Below are 12,288 nucleotides of genomic sequence, written 5' to 3'. Positions count from 1 at the left end.
CTGGGACTCTCGGGCAGACTGTACCACGTGCTCGAGGAGAGAGTATAAGCATACAATCAAAGAAGGCACTAATAATGCCCTCCATTATTCCAACACTCCTTTTTGTCTCCCTGTTATTCTTCAGTATTTTCTGGACATTCATTCCCAATAAGTAGCCAATGAGGATTTACTGAATACCCTTTGTACTGTGGGCCCGGCGTAGGTGTGGCAGAAAAGAGAACGAGAAAAGCAAATGGATGACAGGTATCTCACATTTTTTTTAACCATTAAGAGCTTAAAAATGCCTCCAATATTTGATCCTCTTCAGTGTAAGGAGTTGCTCTCATTTACAGATAAGAAAACTGAAGGTCATGTGGCCAACAGTACACGGTTTGTGGCCTGAGTCACAGCTTAGGTCTTCTGACTCCAAGTCCTGTGATATTCTACCTCCACTCTGACACTAAGACTCAGGTTCTTTTAATAAATTTATGGCATACCATCTACTCTAACAATATGAAAAGTCTTAAAGCATGCCTTGTTCAGACTTTTGGGTAAAAGGCACTGAGAGAAGAGACAATTTCTCTATGTTAAAATCCTTCTGAAATCATCCAGGAAAGGATAAAAGAGAAAAAGATTTTCTTTCTTTTTCCTTTTTTCTTTTTTTAAGAGGGAGAACAAGGACTAAGGTAACACTGGGAACTAGGCAAGTGTGCCTTCCACATGGTGATGTCTGGTGCCAACCTTTTCAATAGGATTCAGAAGGGCCCAGGTGAAGGCAGAGTCTGAGGGCAGATCTTCCTGAGAAATAGCAGTGGGTACAGGAAGGAAGTGACGGAACACCACTGCCACTTGAATACCACCAGGCATGACCATCCCTTTTCACAGCCAAACGTGGGGGGCAAAGGGAGAGGCGCAGGTGGGTTAGGTAAGAAGGTGGTGATTTGCTCTGGCTGCAGATCAGGAGCATTTGAAAAAAAAGTCATGTCACAAGGGAGGTGAAATCCAACACAACTTCAACCTAAGAAGGATGGCAGGCAGGAAGAAAGTGAAACTCAGGGTGTCAGTACTGCAGCTTCACTGTTGGTAGAGAATGGTTCAAAGAGCACCCATCCCTCCCAAGCGTGCCTGCCGGGAATCCAGCTGCCTGTCTACTCTGTTCCTCCACCCGGCCCGCTGCCTTTGACTCCTGTTTCTTTCTTCCCGCCTCATCTGCTGGACCTCCAAAGTAGTAATATAAATTCATTTCCCTCAGGCAAGTCTACTCACATTATTTACAAACACCAGACCTAGATGGACCTTTTCTGTTTTTTTTTTTTTTTTTCTAAGTAAAAGAAAATTGATATAGAGATTGTAAAAGGCAGAAAACCTAAGGGCTTAGAATACAAAGAAAGTATTTTTTAAGAAGCAAAATCTAATCATGAGACTTAGCAAACTCAGATGTATATGCTCATGAAAATTCAAGAAAAGAGGAAAGCAAATGATGAAGGGCAAGAAAGATGAAGTCAGCAACGAAAAGGGGGCTACTCAGAGGAGGTAAGACTGTGCAAGAGTTAAGGGAATGAAGAGTCATAGCAAATTAAAATCTTCATTCGAAGAGACAAAGAGTAGAATGGGTCCTGGAAACAACCAAAATCATTGATACAGAAGAACAATTTGAAAAACTGTCAGGGAATTAGGAAGAAAAAAATAAAGAGTTAAAATAATTAGAGAAAAACATTGGGGTTTGAAGAACAGGATACAGAAAATGTAGCTATGAGATGCACTGGAGTGGGGGGAAACAGAATAAATAAAACCTAAAAATAAAAAATATAAAAGAAGAAAACTTTCCTGAGCTGTTCTATCTATAACCATCAGGGTCACCGTCATGTGACAGATGCAACACTAACTTTAAGAGAAGCTGAGAAATACAGATTTTATTCCAAGCAATTATGTGAATATTGAGAATTATGTTATAAGAAAAAAATTCCATAACTGAATAAAAATGTGTATCTGGAAATCAAGATCTCAGTAGGTTCCTGGCACAATTACTTCAAAGACTTCAACAGCTAGATATATCAGGAACAATGGAAGCCTAAAATCCAAGATTAAATAAAATAGGAAACTGAGTGAAATATGGAGAAGAAAAAAAAAAGTGTATTTACTTCTTCATGTAGGAGACAGTCATTAGGTAGCATTTTTTTAAAAATCAATAAGTAGAAAAATATGCCTTCATGTATTTTTTTTTTATTTCCAAGTCAATCCAAACAGAATACTTGCTATATCAAGTTCAAGAAAATTGAAAAAATTTTACACTTATCTAGATAGAAAAAAGTTGGCTTACCTACAAAACTTGAAAGACCAGCATAGGCCCATAGCCCTGTAGTATTAAACAGCATATGACAATAGAGAAACAACTAGTTTTGAGTGCAAAAGGTTGGCTGCTAGTCAAGAATTCTAAACTTAGCCAAGTTGTCATTCATGTTTGAAAGAAATATAAGAAAATGGTCAGCTACTCAGAGATTCCTAAAGTACACCACTCATAGCTTTCTCTTAAAAGTACTTAAATCATACTGTAGCCAACTGAGAGATTCATCAAAATTAAAAATGGGGATGTTCTGATAAAATAAAACTCATAGTGACTTCAATTAAATAAAGTAAAAATAATTTTTAAAGTCCAGTTATGAAAGAATCTTTGAATACAATAGTTCTTGAAAGAAAACAATGTTAAAAATAGTAGGTGGTATATTTTATCAAAACTCAATGAATATATACTTATGAATTATGTATTTCATCATTTATAGATTCTACCTGAAAGGACAAAAATTGCAAGCTCTAATTGCAAGCTCTAAGCTAAACTCTAATGCTATTTGTGCTGAAAAATTTAAGGAGAACTATATTGATATTTTTAATTTACTTTGAAATGCATTTTCTTTAAAAGAAGTTGACGGATAGAAAAGTGGATAACACGAGCATACTAAAATGGCAATGGTGGGAGCTGTATGGTTGGTTTATGAATGTTTACAACAAAATTCAGCTTTTCTATATATTTAAAAGTTTCCATTAAAAGAGATTCTGGGGGGGAAAGGAGCACCTGAGTCTATAATCCAAGATTAAATAAAATAGGAAACTGAGTGAAATAAGAGGAGGAAAACAAGAGTGTGCTTATTTAACATAGGAGACAGTTAATAGGTAGCATTTAAAAAAAACACTAATTAGAAAAATAAACATTCATATACTTTTTAAATTTTCAAGGAAGTTCAAATAGAATTTTAAAATAGGATGTATACTTTTCATATTACTAATAGAAAACACAAATGACATAGCAAAAAACAATTTTCAGTAAAGAGCAAGAAAATATTTGAAGAAATCAAATGACATAAGCTGCTTGGCTGAAGTGAAATCCAATGTAGTAATTTTAATAATAAGTATGAAAGTAAAAACAAAAAAAGTAACTACAACAATATAGAAGTAACATAGTGACTATAATAACAAATATAAGTGGCTTAAACCCTTATATTTGAAAAACTAAACTTATCGATATGCCATCTCAAGATACACCTCAAAGAAAGAGAGTACTCGAATAAGGAAAGATAAACCAGCAATTACACGACATACACACAATTCATTCAGAAATCAAAATCACAATATTTTGTACCAAAGTAGAATTTAAAATGAAAACTTCAGTGAAATTCAGACAAATGTTGACAAAAGTGAATAGCACATTAAGAAAACTGTCATGAATCTTTATATGGTATGTCATGAAGAATAAAAATAAACAAGGATTCCCAGACATTCAGGGAAAAATTATTAGAAATGAAATGGTAATGGAGATTTTCACATCACCAACTCCTCAGAAAAGCAACCTGTGTACAATCATACAGTAAGTTAAAAAACACTACAAGTATCCTATCAGTGCAAAGTCGATTGGCACAAAACTTTACCCATTCTAGAGGCTATGTGTTTTGTTTTTTTGTTTATGTGAGCCTGTTTTGCACCCACCTACCATGTCCCCATACTTGGTTCACACCACCTACAAACCCCATCTCCATATGTGTTACAAACAAACTATTCTCTTCTACTATAGAAGATTCAACCAGATCCATGAGCCACAAAACCTCTCTAGGTTTTATTGCTGATTTGGAGGAAGAAGAAATAGTATGGGCTGGAAGACCTGCAGAAGATTCTTGCAACTATTAAACTTCGAGATATTTCAAAGCAATGAGTCCTAGAGAAAGATCGGATGATAGCATGAGGAGTTTTGGGATCTTTCACACTATTTTTCCTTTCTAAAGCTGGATCATGCTTCTACAGAAATGAGCTAGGTGGGGAGAGCAGCAAGGTCAAAGGAAAGTTGAGGACAAGCTTGAGGCCATTCTGAATTTGTGGTACTGACAGGAGTCCACCAGAGATGCTTTGAAGGCTGTTGGAAATGTGGTTGGAGAGTGACCATCAGGAAAGTGAGTTAACACCACACAGGATTCAAGTATTTAGGGAAAGGATATAGGATTGCCAAAACCTGCAAAAGCCATTGATAGAGACACTGAAAGCCAGATAGAGGCATCTGTGCATGATATGATAGCAAAGTTGTGGGACCAAGGAAGCCCTTCTAATTATTAGGAAATCCTTCTGAAATGAAGGTCAATTTCATCTCCCCGTCCCCCAGCCTAGGTCAGCTGATGTGTCTTCTACCCTATGAGCAACACAGAATGCATCTGCTCCCTCTTCCACATGACAACAGAGAAAAGCAAAAACTATACTGAACCTTCATAGACCTCTCAAAACAAGCAGGAAAGTCTTGCAAAGGCATCGTGCTCTCTGACAAAACCACATTAATCATCAACCCAGGAAACTGGAACACTCTACAAGACCATTGCTATAAATTCAATATTTACACAAAATCTGGAGGTTGAAGTTCTTTTTATTATAGGGAGGGAAAGCATGAAGAGCTGCCAGAAAGAGAAGCCCGACTCCTACCTCCACTCACCCGGTTCATCTGCAAAAGTAACATTCTCATTTTACAGCCAAGGAAACTGAGTTGCACAAAAGACAAAGCGTCTGACCAAGAAAGTGCCCATGCTCTACAATTCCTGCATGATCATGCACATTTTGAGCTAAGTAAACTGTAGCCCCCAGGGTACAATGCCCTGCCCAATGTCACACAGCAAATAAGCATCCAAGTGAACAGTCAAGCTCAATTTGCCTGCACCAATGGACCACATCATCCAGCCAACGCAGGCCAGCCAAGGGAAGAAGAGAAACAATTAGCTTTTCATTTATTTATTTTGGTACTGGGAATTGAATCCAGGGGTGCTTTTCCATTGAGTTACATCCCCAGTCCTTTTTAATTTTTATTTTGGCACAGGGTCTTGCTAAGTTGCTTAGGATCTCACTAAGTAGCAGAGGCTGGTCTAGAACTTGCGATCCTCCTGCCTCAGCCTCCCGAGCACCTGGGATTTATGCATGTGCCACCATACCCCACTAGCTGGGTTGTATCTAAAGAAGCAAGCCTAAGAAGTCTCATTTGGATCATTCTGTGGAAATATGAAACCCTGAGGGGTGGAGGAAGTCACATGTAGGCAGCTGAGGCTTGGTTGAAGCTATTGGGAATCTCTCTACAATGTTTCTGGAAGCGTCACTGAGCTTCCTGCATGGGAGTTGCCCAAGCTCCTTATCTCAAGTATCATTTGGCTGAAGCCCAGTCCAGACTTCCTGGGTCAGAATTTCAGGGTGGGGCCCTGGAACCTGAACTGTTCAGCCTCCCTAGAGGATCTTATGCTGGTGTACGGAGCCATGGGATTGACAGCATGCAGAGTGGGTCTAGGCCTCACACCCATGTCAGGGGTCAGACCAGACAGGGACCACCAGCCTTCAGTCCTCAGGCACCCTTTCAGTCCACGCACATTGCTCAACACATCGCAGCCTGAAAGATGTCTCTCTGCCGTCTTAATTTCTAAACCTGTCATAAAAACAACTCTTGTCTCCTAGTGAGGTAATTAGTGCCATAATACCATTAGCAGGGTACCCCTGGAGTGCAGCTCAATTAAGAAAGGTATACTAAAATGATGCACATTTCTTTATTTAGCTGAAATTCTAGTTCTAGACTAGCTAAGTAATAGGATGTGGTTAATGAGCAGAGCATGGGGCTCATTTAATTCCACACTGTAGCTTTCTAACTAATTGAGGCATGGTTCTTCCTCACTCCACTGTCCAATTTTTTCTTTCCTAACATTAAGGGGGAAAAAAGACAAACAATACTGCTCTGGTATCAGATGACAGAAGGGAGAACCTATATAAAGCCAGATTCCCTGCTAAATTGTGACAGGCCAGCCTTCCAGGGACAGGATTCCCTGTATTAAGAGCTGATGTGGCAGGTTCATTCTGGGCTGAAGATGAACTTAAAAGCCTGGTGACTGTCCTCATTCCAAGAGTTCTGCTCTTGGAGAAGCCTAGGTGAGGTCTGAGCTGGGACCATCTAGCCTAAAGTGTGGTCCCTGGGCCAACAGCAGCACCTGGGAGCTTACTGGAAATACAGATCCCAAACCCACCCCAAACCTGCCAGATCAGAATCAGACCTTCTAGTGACCCTTGCATACTTTGGATTTTTGGATGCATTGTTGCAGATCCTTCCAGAATGAGTGACAACCCCCACCCTAACCTCCAGGCAGACAGGTTTACCTCTTGGCAGCACTACTCTTAAGTGTAGGATTGTTCTCATGGAAGAAAAAACATTTTTAAACAAATAAAAGAAAAAAACTAAGAAAGAAACAGAAAAAAAAAAAAAAAAAAAAAGAGCTCCTGGACTCATGAAGTTCAAAAAACCCATGTTTTATTTTGCTCACCAAACCACAGACCCCTCCTGCATCACACCCAAGGGCTGCCGCTTGGCCTCTGCCAAGCCACAGCTAAATGAAAAGCCAGAAGGAAAACACTCGTACTACATGGGAGAGCCAGGAACTCCAAGAGGGAGCCCAACCTTCTAACCTCACAGAATCACAGCATGTGGGAGCTGGCAGGGGCCTTAGAAGTCATTTCCCATCCTTTCATCCTACACAACAAGCAGAGGCCCACAGAGCAAGCGATTTGTCCAAGCTGCCTGTGCCCTGTTAGTGGCAGAGCTGGCTGGGATTGAACCCAGGTCCCCTGTCTATGGTTCTCTCTCCCTCACACCAGGAGACCTTGGGGAATCTGTGCAAGGACTCTCGAGGTTGGTGTGCAAAAGCCTTTTCACAATTTGCAAAACGTGAAACTGTTCTCTTCTAAAGCAGATGTAACATTACACGGTTGTAACCACAGTTGTGGACAGGTAATCCTGAGGAGTGGGTTCCTCTGATTATAAACCAGCTGGAATACTGCACAGAAGTGAGAACTAACCTGAGACTCTCTAAAAACGTGGTATCTAGACTGGAAAACACAGCCAACTCTTTCTTACTCTTTTCACTTATTTATGTATTTATTCATTTGCTTAATTATTTTTGTCCTGAAGATTGAACCCAGGGGTGCATTACCACTGAGGTATATCCCCAGCCCTTTTTATTTTTTATTTTGAGACAGAGTCTTGCTAAATTGCCTGGGCTGGCATTGAACTTGCCATCCTCCTTCTTCAGTCTCCTGAGTAGCTAGCATTACAGATATGTACCATTGTGCCTGCCTAATCTTCTTGTCTTACTGAGCTGCTTCTTTCTTCCTTTTGTGTATGCACATTGCCTGTATCAGAAGACAGTACCACTAGTTCAACCAAGTGCAGTAGCCTCTTGCTTTATCCTCTGGGCACAATCTTCCAAGACACCCAGTGCCTGAAACTGTGCATAGTACTGAACTCTATACACTGTTCTTTCCTGTACTCCCTGCAACATTGCCTCCTAGGCCAGTGTTAATCCATCCTTCTGTGTTTCATGCTCTGATCTCTCCTGGGCATCACTATTCTTGCACTTTAGGAACATTATGAAGTCAAATAAGGTTTTCTTGAAATAAGGGTTACTTGAAGTCAATCTGAGAACAACATGGCTGCCAGGTGACTAAAACAAATGGGTGGGTAGCATATACAATGCGAATATACTGGAAAAAGGGACAATTCACATTTCAGTCAGGATGGAGTGGGACGATACAAGATTTCAGCCTACTTCTTGGAGAAATGTACACTATAAAACATGAACTCTTTATTTATGGAATTTTCCATTTAATATTTTTGGGCTACAGTTGATCACTCGTAGCCAAAATTGCAGAAAGTAAAACTATGCATACAGGTGAACTACTGTATCTTCCTAACTGACTGATGGTTTGGTTGAAAGCCAAAGTCACGATTTATTTTTTCTTCAAATAGGCACAACCCAACTTGAGGACCAAGTCAAAATAATATAAATGCCCACAAAACCAAAAGTCTCAACCAACAACCCCATAACGTAGCAGACGGCACAAAATTCAAATCCAAAATGACCAAGCAGCCCCAGTGGAAAAACCACATAAGAAAACCTACTGGAAGGAAGGTACTTCATCAAATCCAGCTGGATAAACCTTAATTCCCAAAACTCCCTTTCTCTGCCACTTCCAGAAGCCACACCACCTTCCAATCTCAACATTTTCTGCAGTGACCATCACCTCCCGTCCCTCCAATGCCAGAAGTGCCAAACATCAGTCTCATGCTCATACAGCCTATGAAAGTGAGGTTTCTACATCAAGGACCCTGGAATCAACTCTCACTTCCTGGCCTTCCCTTTGGTCCTGAGCACCCTGCCATTTTTCTAAACTGCAAAGGAAAAAAGGGAGCAACCAAACTTCCCTGCAGCCATGCGAGTGACTGCTATGTTTCCATGGTTCACTTTCCACTGTTCTCGGTGACCCCTGCAGATTTCCCTTATGAGTTAGTGTCCCGGAATGTCTCTTTATTAGGTGTCTGGAGAAGCAGAGCTGTCCTGATGCCAGCGCCCCCACACTGAGGACTTTATTAGTTTTTTAATTTCTGTCTGGGTGCCCCTGCTGCATCAAACTTTCCACAGCTGTTAGGAGCTATTAAGTAAGTAGCCTCATTGGGCCCTTTCCCCACCCCCACCTCCTTCTTAATAACATGAAAAATTTCTGGGCATGCTACATGGAGTCTTTAAAATGCAGATACTTTGTCTCACTGGTGAGAAATTGTTGGGGGTCCAGATGGGGAGAGGATGTTCTGCCATAAACAAATCTCCTGGTCTTCTTGGTGCCTTGGTTTAGATAAGCTGGGCTGTTCAGGCAACCATGGGGACCCAAAGCCGGTAGGAGACAGCAGAAGTGAGACCCACTCTCTCGACTATGCACAGTGAGCAGAGGACCAGGGTAGTTCTGACTGTTTTTAGACTGACTTGGAATCCAGCCCAGAGCTTTATGCCAGGTTCAAAGTGTTCCCTCCTGAGTGGACATTATAAGACCCGCAGAGAAGAATAAAACAGAAGGACTAGCAAAAGTTCGCCTTGTAGGCCCACAGCTCTGATCCTCTTTAAGAGCCAAGGCTATTGCTCCTGTCTCCCCTGAGAGGGAAACACCCCCAGAGCCCCTTCCTGCCAGCATCCCTGAGATACCATGGGCCTCCTGGTTGAGGACCAGCAGTCACAGGACACAGCCTGGGCATAGCCAAAGATGGCCACACACACACAGAGTGTATTGTTAGACCAGGCAACATGGCTCCTTCCCATCCCTCTCCTGGATCTGAAAGGTTGTACAGTGGGAATGGAGAGGACAGAGTAAGTGGCTTGAGGGACCAGAGTGCACAGCATCCCTCGGGGCTCCAGCACTTTGCTTTCCAGTGCTGACCTGCTCCTTAAACCTTTCTTCGAGAGACTTTTGCGGGGTGAATGTGGTACCCATCTTGGGAACAATTTTGCTCTGAGAGCAAGTTGGTATTTGGGGTTAATCCCTCCCTGGAAATCCTGGCTTGAAAGCCCTGAGGTCAGGGGTGTGAGCATTGCTTCTGTTTACATGTAAACTTCCTGGTCCTGGGAGACCTTTCTGGATGGGGGAGGGGAGTGGGCAAGAAAGGAAAGAGAACCAGAATTTTGTAAATTAAATGCCCTCCTCTCTAAAAATAAAGTCAATAAAATGAGGTAAAGCTTGTGGACTCAAGGTGTGATTTTAATGTCTATGAACATAAATTTCTTTTAAATTTTTCAGTCATGATTTATATCCCCATATAAATGCATCTTTGAAAACATAATTTAAAATGAAATGCTGATATGTGTGTACATGTGTGCATATGTGTATATAGGTTTTATAAACAAGACACAGGAAGAAAGGAACCCTACTTTTCTCTTGAGAACCAGAAGGTAATCAAGCTAAGCCAATGTGCTTCAGTTCACTTTGCTGTACTGCGACCGTGGATTCTGATTTGGTTTTTGTTTAGTTAGAATCATGAGGATTCCACATCAGGCCAATGAGTTGAAAACTATGGTATTAAAGACCAATTTGAAACTACCAGCAACGTGTCCATCAGAAGCTTACAGGATAGTATTAAAGCTTAGCAACCCCACTCTTTCAAAAGAGTGCAGAGGATGCCTGGAGTGGTGGCACGTGCCTATTATTCCAACAAGTTCAAATGCTGATACAAAACAACAACAACAAAAAGTGAAGAGGAAAAAAGAGAATGTTTCTTCCATATGCTCAAAAGAAGTCAAATCAAAATTACAAAGTTGGGACAAAACTGCACAAAAGGCTAAAAAGTATGCAAAATGGTTAATCAAGAAAGGGACAGTTTTTCAAGATCTACAATTTGAAGGATTTTTTTAAAAAGATTATATGTAAAAGGCAAAATAGTTACTTTTTTCGTTTGGAGAAAGACAGGGACTTAAGAATCTGTCCGAGATGTATGTAAAGACATTAACAAAGTATCCATGAAGAACAGTGGAAAACCTATTACTTGGGACATTTACAACCAGGTAAGAATCGGGTATGTAGGACTTACATCCAAAATAATTCATAATAAAACAGATCCCAAATGCCTGATCACTAGTTTCCTCTTGTGTTTCTAACTGCTGAGTTTGGGCAGGGGGTGGGATTTTTTTTTTTTTTTTTTTCAGACTTTTGCAAATATTAAAGAAAATTCTCACTGTTCACTCTTGTCAAATAAAAAAGGAAAGCATTCTTTCAATAAATGTTTGCACTTTGAGTCTCCAACTAAAGAATTCTGTAAAACCAAAAGACTACATTTTGAAAAATGAATTTCTCAACAGAAACATCAAAAAAGTGGACAAAAATTGAAATCAAATCCTATGGACCATTACTTACCCTTAAAAAATGTTCTAGCACTTTCCTTTTCCTCAATTAATTCTGTGATACCCTAACTCCTCACCTACTTGGTCCCTGTCTTGCACATTTGGCCATCTTCCTCTTTCTCATCCCCTAAAGGAGGGTGCTTTCCTGGTATTTTCTAACACCAATTCCTTCAGAGCACCTGACAGTAGGAAGATAGCTGTTTCCTCAGCAGAAAGACAGGGAGATAAGAAAACAAGGAGAAAGAAGAGACAGCAACAATTCAGCAACAGACCCGTAGATGCAGAGCCCAAAGTTCAAACCAAGGAGTTTCAGAAATTCCACCACAGGAGGCACTTACCACAAAAGGGTCTGTGTTTCTTAGGATCACTGATGCTTTCCTCAACCCCTTTTCAGAAGGATTTTTGAGAAGGTGAGATATTTTGCCAGGCTGAATATGGTGACTGAATAGAGGGGAAAGAATTCAGGGCCCAGTTGCAAATATCAGAGGTTGTCAGAGAGTAAGTGATGAGTCACAGGGTGACATCAGACTGTGTTATGGGCAGAATCAAAATCTAACAATGAGCTAGCTGCCCTTTAGGTTTCAAAATGCCAAGTGGCTGGGCTCTAGAGTCTATAGTGGTCTATGGTCAGGATCATACAATTTAGCCCCCAAACCAGGACATTTTTGATAGGAAAAAGAGGGGATTCTATAATAATTATACTGGGATAAAACTTACATCATTGGACATTGTTGTTCCCGGTTATAAGTCCCTCCAAAGCAAAGGAGATAAAGTCTGCTGCCCTGGGAATGATCTCCAGACAAAACTGGGCCCAGCTAAGCTCTCTTTTGCCAGTGGAAAAGGAACCACAACAGCAAGGAGTGGGACATGGGTCAGTTCCTTGGTCAAATGATTGTGAGGAATGGACTATCCATGTTCTTATGCTCTCTTGGAGAGTCACAGTCTAGCAACTTGAAGATGTTAAGAAGGATCAAAGTTGATTAAATTACTTAGCATTGTTCAACTCAAGCTTTCCCAAAGGCGTTTGCCCTCCCTGTTTTATGCCAAAATTAGAACATTCAGGCAGACATTGTTCTAAATCCTTGGAAGCAAAATC

The sequence above is a fragment of the Sciurus vulgaris genome (assembly GCF_902686455.1).
Source record: "Sciurus vulgaris genome assembly, chromosome: 10".
NCBI classification, from domain to species: domain Eukaryota; kingdom Metazoa; phylum Chordata; class Mammalia; order Rodentia; family Sciuridae; genus Sciurus; species Sciurus vulgaris.
The sequence above is the reverse complement of the archived record's forward strand: the minus strand, read 5'-3'. Positions refer to the sequence as shown.